Genomic DNA, 9,655 nt, shown 5'->3' with positions numbered 1-9,655 from the left:
AAGAAAGAAAGAAAGAAAGAAAGAAAGAAAGAAAGAAAGAAAGAAAGAAAGAAAGAAAGAAAGAAAGAAAGAAAGAAAGAAAGAAAGAGAGAGAAAGAAAGTACTTCCTGCAGCAGGGACTGACTGGGGAGGTCAGTTTGGCCACCAGGCAGGGAGGCGAGAGGACAGGTCTGAACTGGCAGGATCCAGTGCATGGGAGGGAGGCCTTGGACTGGAGAGACAGAAGGGAGTTGCCAGGCACAGGGATAGGGCATCTGTTGGATGGGTGAAGGACTGCAGAGGGTATCCAGGGTGATACATGAGTGTCTTGGCACTGGGTGGATTGTGGTACCAGAACCTGAGATAGGCTCACATCAGGAGGGGCCGTGGCTGGAGATGAGTTGGGTTTGTCCAGCTGGCAGTTGGATCTATAGCTCTGCAGCTTGGGAGAGAAAGATGCCAAGTGAGCCCATGAAATCCTTATTAAAAATATTTTTATTCACTAAAACTCAATATGAAAACAGCTCATGAAACAAAGAGTGAATCAATAACCTTTTACTCATCTTAAATTAACAAAGATGAGTGGCTTGCAATTACTTTCCATTACAGAATCCTTCTGCCCAAGAGATTTGGTGAGATCCTTGTCAAAAGAGTTAGGCTTTTAACATGTGTACAGGAAGCATATTCTTCTGTGTCTGCTCATCTATCCAAATGTTTGATGCCTTAATGATTTTATGATTCAGAATTGTTTATTCCTGCCTCCTGGGTCTCACTGCAGTCCCAGCGACACAGAGCAATGTACATTTTCCAAATGGGAAAGGCTATTGTTGATCTGTATTTAATCTGATTGGCAGAGCTGAGTGGCTTCCTTCCCAGCCCCTTCCCCTTAGGACTGGGTGGTCTCAGCTCTGCTCTGGATAACCTGGGGCCAATCACCTGCCATCTACCCACTTGCTCTCCCTTCGGCTTCCTTCCTCTCCCCAAGCATCACTGCAACAAACACCTGCTCTGCCTCTATTGTTTTCCTCTCTTTTGTCTTCCCAATTCCCAATTCCTTCTTTCTCCAATTATTTCTTACAGCTCTTACTTACAATTCGTTTATACAAGAACAAAAATTCACATGGATGTGAAAAAGAAGTGAATCTGCATATTCTAGAATTTCAAATAAGGGAAATTCTAGGGTGGCAGGCACCACTCACTCATAAATTCAACAACTGATGAATGTTTACTGGATGTCCATGGTAGTCCTGGAGATATCTCAGTGGGCAAAGGAGAGAAAGGCCTTTACCTATAGGAACTTAAAATGCAAAGGAGGATCCAGACCATAACTAACTACATGAATAAATGTGAAATTGCTCATGTGATCAATGTCACAGATGAGGGGACCACGGCACAAGGGAGGCATTTAATGGGGGAGAGCTGATGTAGTCAGGGAGGTCAAGGAAGGCTTCCTGGAGGAAATGCCAAATGAATTAAATGATGAGTGTCATGAATTAGACAAAGAAAGAAGGGAAGGACCCACTCTATAGTGAAAACAGCATGGACAAGAGCCTATGTGGGCAAAAAAGATGGCACCCACGAGGGGCCAAAAGAGTCCAGAGAGGCTGGGGTGGGAGGTGAGTCTGAAAGGTGGGCAGGGACTGAGCCATGAAGACCTCTCTAACCTCTTAAACGTTTTTGTTTTGTTTTTCTCCCCAGGGTAGTGGGATACCATTTCACGTTTTAAACAGTGGGGAGACTTTATCAGATTGCTATGCAAAGAGAGAGTCTCAGGTTCAGTGTGGAGAGCGGGCTGAGCAGATCAGAGGGGTTCAGGGGCTGGAAGGCCAATTGCAGGTGGTGAGCAAAACGCAGTGGCAGCTGGCTGGCCATGGAGATGGAGAGAAAAGGGCAGAGCTGAAAGAGATTAGGAGGCAAAGATGACAGGACCAGGGGTGATTGGCTATGGGGGAGGTGGGACAGAAGGGGTGTCAAGATAATGTCTATGTTTCTGGCCCGAGTGACTGTGGTCATCATCCCCCGAGGCCACAGCTCCAGGAGGTGCTGGGCTGGGAGAGCAGATTGTGAGTTCATTCTGGACATACTGAGTTTGAATTGCCTCTGAGACAGCCATTCCCTCTGCACACAGACCCTCTGTCTGAAACCTCTTTCCTTCTTCCTGGAGTACATTGGTGTGGAGCCCCTTTAGTGAGAGTCTCTTTGCAATAACTGCTCTCAGCTTTTGTGTATCCAAAAATGGCTTTACTTTGCCCTCATCCTTCAAGAATCTTTTGGGTTCTAGATTGTAGTCAATTTCCTTTGTAAATCCAGCTCTGTGCCTTCCACTGTTGCTGTTGAGAAATCAACTGTCAATTTGTTGTTGGTGTTCAGAGGGTAATCTGTCTTGTACTTGCTGCTTTTAAAATCTTCATGTTGTCTTTGGTGTTCTGCAGTTTCACTCTGATGGATCTAAATGGGGATTTCTGTTCATTTATTTTCTCTGAGAATTGTTGTGGCTCCTGATCTGAGGATTGGGGCCTGCCACATTACATGTCCCCTTCACCGTGTTATCTTCTTCTCGAACTCCAGTTAAACATGTATCAGAATTCCTCATTCCACCGCCACCTCTTTTTGCCTCTCTTTTGTGTTTTTCGTGTGTGTGCCTGTGAACTGCGTTCTATCTCCTTTTCATACTTCTCTTATTGCTGAGTAGCATTCCAAGCTATACATTTGGTGGGTACTCCTTCGCATAATAGATGTTTAGGTGGCTTATATTTTTAGTTATGGTGAATAAAACTATTATGAAAAATCTTATACAAGTCTTTTATGCAGATATATACATTTTTCATTTCTTGTGCATAAATACCTAGAACTGAAATTTCTTTGTCATAGGTTAGATGTATGTTTAGCTTTAAGACACTCTCTTGGCCAGGTGCAGTGGCTCATACCTGTAATCCCAGAACTTTGGGTGGCCAAGGCAGGAGGATCACTTGAGATCAGGAATTGGAGACTAGTCTGGTCAACATGGTGAAAACCCTGCCTCTACTAAAAATACAAAAATCAGCCAGGCATGGTGGCGGGTGCCTGCAGTCCTAGCTGCTCCAGTGGCTGAGGCAGGAGAATCACTTGAAACCGGGAGGCGGAGGTAGCAGTGAGCATAGATTGCACCATTGTACTCCAGCCTGGGTGACACAACAAGACTCCATCTCAAAAAAATAAATAAATAAAATAAAATAAAAATAAAAAGGACACTCTCAAGCCGTGTGTTTGTTTTCCGTGCAGATCTCTGCCATAAATCTTTTTCAGACATCCAAACTTCATATTCCTTGAAACAGAAGGTATCTCTCTCCCTTTCCGTATCTCTCCTCTTGCCTCATTCCCTGAGAAACTAGAACCAGAAAAGTAAAAGAACAGAGCTGTCCCCACCTCCGAGTGTCCACAAGCAGCAGAGGGAATGGAGAAGAGAATAATTCATCCAGTATGAGGTGGAAGCCTTCATGAGCCCCAGTAAGCTGGACTTGAGTCTGAAAGTGATGAGAAAACTCTGGGTTCTGCCCTAAAACGTGTTCTGACCTGGGGAGGAAGCTGAGTGGGCCATACTGAGGGCAGTAGCCACAGATATCATGGGCCCCATTCGAGCTGACACCCCAGGGGACTGTTCGCTAATCGTCAATACTGAGCCCTCCTTGCAGCTTGGGCCTCAGCCCTGCTCCACGCCCCCTCCTCATTTCTCTGGGTCTCTGACCCCTGGCTGCCAGCTGAACTAGCCAGGACCATAGACAAGATTCAGGGCGAAGGAGACAGATTCTGAAGAGACGGTAAAGACAAAGAAGCCACAGGGAGCTGGGCGTTGAAAACAAAAGTTTGCTAGATTCGAAGCAGACCATGTGGGGTTGCTTCTAACCACTGCGTTTGACTTTGCTCACACGATGCCTCGGCTGATTTAGGGCTGTAGCTCCTCGGGACCACCAGGGACCATGCCTATGCTTCCTGTAGGACCCCATAGGACCCACCCAAAGTCTGCATCTGGCTGGTCTTGGCGATGCCTGTTCAATGACTATATCTCTGACCACATCAGGAGGGGCCATGGCCTCAGCATTCAGAGCCACCCACCTTGGAAGAGGAAAAGGGGCCCTGAGGCTTGGCTTCCAGCCACAGACTAAGTATCGGCATAAGGCAACTGAGAAGATGTGGCAATGAGTAATTAAACAAATTAGTCAGTGCAGACATCTTCACAAAAGCCAGGCAGAATCAACGGGGCGCCTATGCATTAGCGTCCTGTCCCTAATGGCCTCGGCTGCTCCCGGCTAGCTGCTCTTCTGAGAGTAAACCACACCTCCCTGCACCCAGGGCTGGGCACAGTGCTGAGCAGGGCTGGCGGGGTCACAGCCAGCGACTGCAGAAGCCAGGTAGGCTGCTCCAGTGGGCTCCATCAGAGACTTGGCTGCTCCTCTGCCAGTGGACAGAGTGGCAGCTGCCCACCAACTGTTCCTCACTCTCTTCCCCATTTTCTCACACATTCCTCTCCCTGGAGTCTCCTTCCCTGCTCTCTTCACCTAGCTGATGCCTAGGTATCCTTTGATACTCGCCCAGCATCACCTCCTCCAAGAAGCCTTCTCGGATCCCACAGACTGGATAGGGCCCTTTTCTGGACTCCCACGCCCATCACGGGTCAGTCTCCCCTGGAAGTTGGGCTCTGCTGTTGGACGAAGCCAGGCCCCAGTTGAAAGAAGTCTATCTTCTGCTTGTCTCAAGCACAGGGGCTCTGTCTCAATGAGGGTGGTTGGGGTGCAAGCAACAGAAACCCACTCTTGGGTAATTTTAGGGGAAGAGAAGGGTATGCTAGAAGGCTAAGGCATGCTCAGAAAATCACAAGGACTGCTGAATGGCCTCACCTAGAACAGGGATCAGGCAGTTCCGGGAATCCAGCTAGCAGGAAGTACCAGCGGCCTCTGGGGGTGCACTTGGGCGAGAAAGGCACAGCCACCATTCGAGTCTTTGTGTCATCAGCCCAAGGCTCAGAGTTCAAATTCTCTGGAGAAAGAGACTGAGGGTCTGAGTTAACCATGAGCCCCATCCCCTTGGTCGAGGTGGAGCCGAGCTCCATGTCTGGTAGACCTTCACGTGTATGTATGTATGTATTTATTTATTTTTGTGAGACAGAGTCTCACACTGTCACCCAGGCTGGAGTGCAATGGCACGATCTCGGCCCACTGCAACCTCCGCCTCCCGGGTTCAAGTTATTCTTCTGCCTCAGCCTCCCAAGTAGCTGCAATTACAGGCTCACACCACCATGCCCGGCTAATTTTTGTATTTTTAGTAGAGATGGAGTTTCACCATATTGGCCAGGCTTGCCTCGAACTCCTGCCCTTGTGATCTGCCCACATCAGCCTCCCAAAGTGCTGGGATTACAGGCATGAGCCACTGTGCCTGGCCAACCCTCACATGCATTAATTCATTTACCCCTCAGGAACAATCTATGCACAGGTGTCACTATTATTACCTCCCACTTAACGGTTGAGGAAAGAAAGGCGTGGGAGGTTAAGCAGCTTGCTTGAGGTCACACAGCTAGTGGGTGGCAGTTGGGAAACGGGAGCAGCCAGGCCAGCCCCTGACCCATCCTTAAGCCACATGGCCCCTGGGATGGTATGATAAATGCGTGAGTGTTGAATGAGTGAGAGAATAAGCTAGTAAACTGACAGAAGGTTGGCTTCTCTCGAAAACGGCTGCTTCCTGGTGCATTACTGCTTTCTGAGCCAGATGTGGGTGGGTGTTTGGCCCTGGCTGATGGATGGCTGATATTTCCAGGGGAGAAGAAAGGATGGAACACCTATCATTGCTGAGGTAATTATTTCTCCCTCGCTGGCCTTTTGGCCAAGCTGCAGCCTGAGCAGTCACTGTTCTTTCTCCAGCATTTGCAGCAAGAGCTTAGGAAAGGAGGAGGTGGAGAATCTGTGTTGTTCTGGATAGTCACAGAGGAAGATGCAGCTTTAGAAAATGGGCCAACAGCTGGGCACAGTGGCTCACACCTGTAATCCCAGCACTTTGGGAGGCCAAGGCAGGCAGATCGCTTGAGCTCAGTAACAGAGCAGGAGCATCACCATCTTGGACAAACACTGCCATTTCAAGTTCCTCTTGATTAAAAACCACCTAAATCCACCGCAAAAACATCAGCCTAATGGCTAATGTCAGCATGATCATAAACCACAAATGACATCTCCAACCAGAAACATGCCAACCCGAGATAATTTTCCTGCCGACCAGAAACCTTCCCACCCCAAAATAAAACTCTCCTCCAATCAGAAATATTCCCAACCTGTGATAAGCTCTCCCTCCCTAAACCCGTAAATACCCTTAGTCTATAAGAGAGAATGCTCCTGGCAGAAATCGGCTAGAAGCCCCTCTCAGGTTTGTTCTCCAAAATAAATCTGTCTTTGACTATAGACCCGCTTTTCATGTCTCTTTCTTCCTTCTTCAGATCTTACATTTGGTGCTGAAACCCAGGACATTCCAAGGAAGGGCTCCAACATTCCAAGCCACTGTCCTTACATGCAAGGTATGTAGGAAAAGTAAAACATACTTTTGGTAGAAAGATTGCAGGGAGGCATGAGAATGTGGATTTTTGCCAAGTTTAAAAGGTTAAAGGATTTTTTTTCAGTTGGATAAAATAAAAATGAAGGTTTGGGCTAGTTGTGAAAAGCTGATTTTAGAGGCAGTTCTGTGTGTTAACATATTGACTAAAGCTAACGGGGTATCCTCCAGTTTTTCTGTAAATTAAATTTTATTAAAATAAAAGCACAGTGGGTTTCTCTTAGATCACTAACCTGCTCTTTAACAAAATTGTAAAGGGTTATAGAAAGTCTATAAAATCTTCTCTTGTGGTCAAACATTAAAATTGAGTAAATATGTCTATAAGGATTTATTAATTGGGTTTAACATTCATAGTACACTAATGTAAAGGTGAAATTTGGCTTATTTGGTATAAAACTTATACAGAAAACATTATCAAATACGAAATGGTGTTTGGCTTTCTTTGGGCTGTATTTGTGTAGACATGTTTTTGGTATGTGTCCCAAGGTTGTAGGAGACTCCTACAGTCCAGATATGTTTTAGTGTATATTATCAGTAATAATTATAATTGTTACGTTAAAATTGTTGTGTGCCACGTAGGTAACAGATTTCCTTGTCAATTGTGTCTTTAACTGTGGCTACCCTAAAACTTTTTGTCGTCCATGAACAATTGTTGTCTTGTTTTGGTCCTCTTTAGCAGGTGGTTTTATGACCAGCTATAAAGCTCTGGCAGGTGCTCTTGAATGCAGGTTTCTGATAACTTTGGAGATTGTGACATTAGAATAGAGGAAGGACGTTCAGGTGTGACATTAGAATACAGGAAGGACGTTCAGGACTCTTGAAGAGCTGAATGTTCATTGATATCAGGCAGGATGGGAACTGACTGCATGAACTGAACTAATAGACTGGAGTGATCTTTTTGATGTTTTGCTCAGAATATTGCTTGTTCTTTGTTTGCTTTTCAGAGTCAGAGACTTTTCTTTTGAGCTATCAACAGCTTTTGACAGTTTGATGTGCTCCCATGAACAAAATTTGAGGCATGCTTGTTTCTCTCTGCCTGGTTTTCTCCAGAGTCTGGAAATTACCTGTGAGTATTCTTACATTATGGCAGTACAGTTATAGGCTGGAGTGCAGAGGTGCGATCTCAGCTCACTGCAAGCTCTGCCTCCTGGGTTCACACAATTCTCCTGCCTTAGCCTCCCGAGTAGCTGGTACTACAGATGCTTGCTACCACATCTGGCTAATTTTTTTGTATTTTTGGTAGAGACAGGGTTTCACCGTGTTCACCAGGATGGTCTCGGTCTCCTGACCTCGTGATCTGCCTGCCTCAGCCTCCCAAAGTGTTTTTTTGTTTGTTTGTTTGAGACAGAATCTCACTCTGTCTCCCAGGCTGGAGTACAGTGGTGCGATCTTGGCTCACTGCAATCTCCACCTCCCAGGTTCAAGCAATTCTCCCTGCCTCAGCCTCCAGAGTAGCTGGGATTATAGGCATGCACCACCATGCCCAGCTAATTTTTGTATTTTTTAGTAGAGATGGGGTTTTACCACTTTGGCCAGGCTGGTCTTGAACTCCTGACATCAGGTGATTTGCCTGTCTCTACCTCCCAAAGTGCTGGGATTACAGGTGTGAGCCACTGAACCCAACCAAAAGTCTGTTTTCTTCTATGGCAGGACACAATTGGAAGAGCTGGTTGTTTTACCAAGGCTTTGACAGGAGTGGTGTGCTTTCCTTTGAGGAATCAAACTTGATTTGTGAAGCCAGTGGAGCCCTTGGATGGCAGGCCTCATATTTTGTGCACACGGTCCCTGTGCAAGATTCTGACCTGAGGTAAGTAAAAGAATGTCACGTTCTCACAGGCCAGGAACCCCAGGTTATCTTGGAGCCTCAAGAGGGGAAGAATTCACCCAACTCATTGGTATTTGATGGTGCAGTTCCATGGCTGGGCCTGGCTTTAAAAAGGCCTTATCTCAGATTCCTTCCATGGAACAGAGATTTATTGCAGCCAATTTAAAAGGCCTATGTAAAAATAATTATTCTTGCTGCACTTTATACAAATAATCTGGCCCACAGCCACGTGCAGTGGTTCACATCTGTAATCCCAACACTTTGGGAGGCTGACACGGGTGGATCACCTGAGGTCAGGAATTAGAGACCAGCCTGGCCAACATGGTGAGACCCCATCTCCATAAAAAATACAAAAATTAGCTGGGCATGGTGGCACATGCCTGTAATCCCAGTTACTCAGGAAGTAAGGCTGGAGAATCACTTGAACTCAGGAGGTAGAGGTTGCAGTGAGCTGAGACTGTGCCATTGCACTCCAACCTGGGCAACAAGAGTGAAACTTTGCCTAAAAAAAAAAATCGGTCCTACCATGATTTGTCTTTTAATAAAAATGGAAAACTGGAGAGAGAGAATTGTTTCAAAAACTATAGCGCACCTGTTGTTAAATTTTAGTATTGCCTGAGGTTTTCAATTTTATTGTTTTCTACACTTTGGATTAAATTCTAATTTTCTGGCTACAAGTCTCAAAATGATGTTTTCAATTTTCCTTTTCTTTTCCTTTTTTCCCATTTTTTTTTTTTTTCTAGCTGGAGATCACTATAACCTAAGCTGTACTTTCTTGAAGCCCTGTGAGCTGAAGATTAGGTGTTTCAGAGGGCACTGCCTCTGGGCTTCCAAGGCAGAGAGTGCTACCAGGAACAAATCAACCTCTTCCACTCCAGCACTGTGTTCAGTGTCCCATAACAATGACGACCCTCTCTCAGCAGGAAGTAGCTGGAAAGCGCATACCGCCCCTCATCCTTTTATAACTATAGAGTCTGGATTGACAAAGCAAGAGCATCGCCATTTTGACAAACACTGCCATTTTAAGTTCCTCTTGATTAAAAATCACCTAAATCCAGCCCAAGAAAACATCAGCCTAATGGCTAATGTCAGCCTGACTATAAACCACAAATGACACCTCCAATCAGAAACATTTCAACCCTGAGATAAAGCCCCCTCTGTCCAGAAACATTCCTATGCCACAATAAAACTCTTCTCTGACCAGAAACTCCAAACCTGCGATAAGCTCTCCCTCCCTAAACCCTTAAATACCCTTAGTCTGTAAGAGAGAATGCTCCTGAC

General features: G+C 45.9%; 1 long non-coding RNA gene across 1 annotated transcript in view; it reads right to left on the bottom strand.

Annotated features, from left to right (window-relative positions):
- Nucleotides 1–5,065, bottom strand: part of LOC108515998 (uncharacterized) — a 7,532-nt gene extending 2,467 nt beyond the window's left edge. Inside the window, exon 1 of the long non-coding RNA XR_014485053.1 lies at nucleotides 4,854–5,065. This is a non-coding gene — a long non-coding RNA (uncharacterized LOC108515998). The remainder of the gene's footprint in view (nucleotides 1–4,853) is intronic.
- Nucleotides 5,066–9,655: the final 4,590 nt, after the last annotated feature.

Source organism: Rhinopithecus bieti, unplaced genomic scaffold (genome assembly GCF_001698545.2).
Source record: "Rhinopithecus bieti isolate Rb0 unplaced genomic scaffold, ASM169854v2 scaffold_1530, whole genome shotgun sequence".
Lineage (NCBI taxonomy): Eukaryota > Metazoa > Chordata > Mammalia > Primates > Cercopithecidae > Rhinopithecus > Rhinopithecus bieti.
This window is presented reverse-complemented; position numbering and strand designations above follow the sequence as displayed.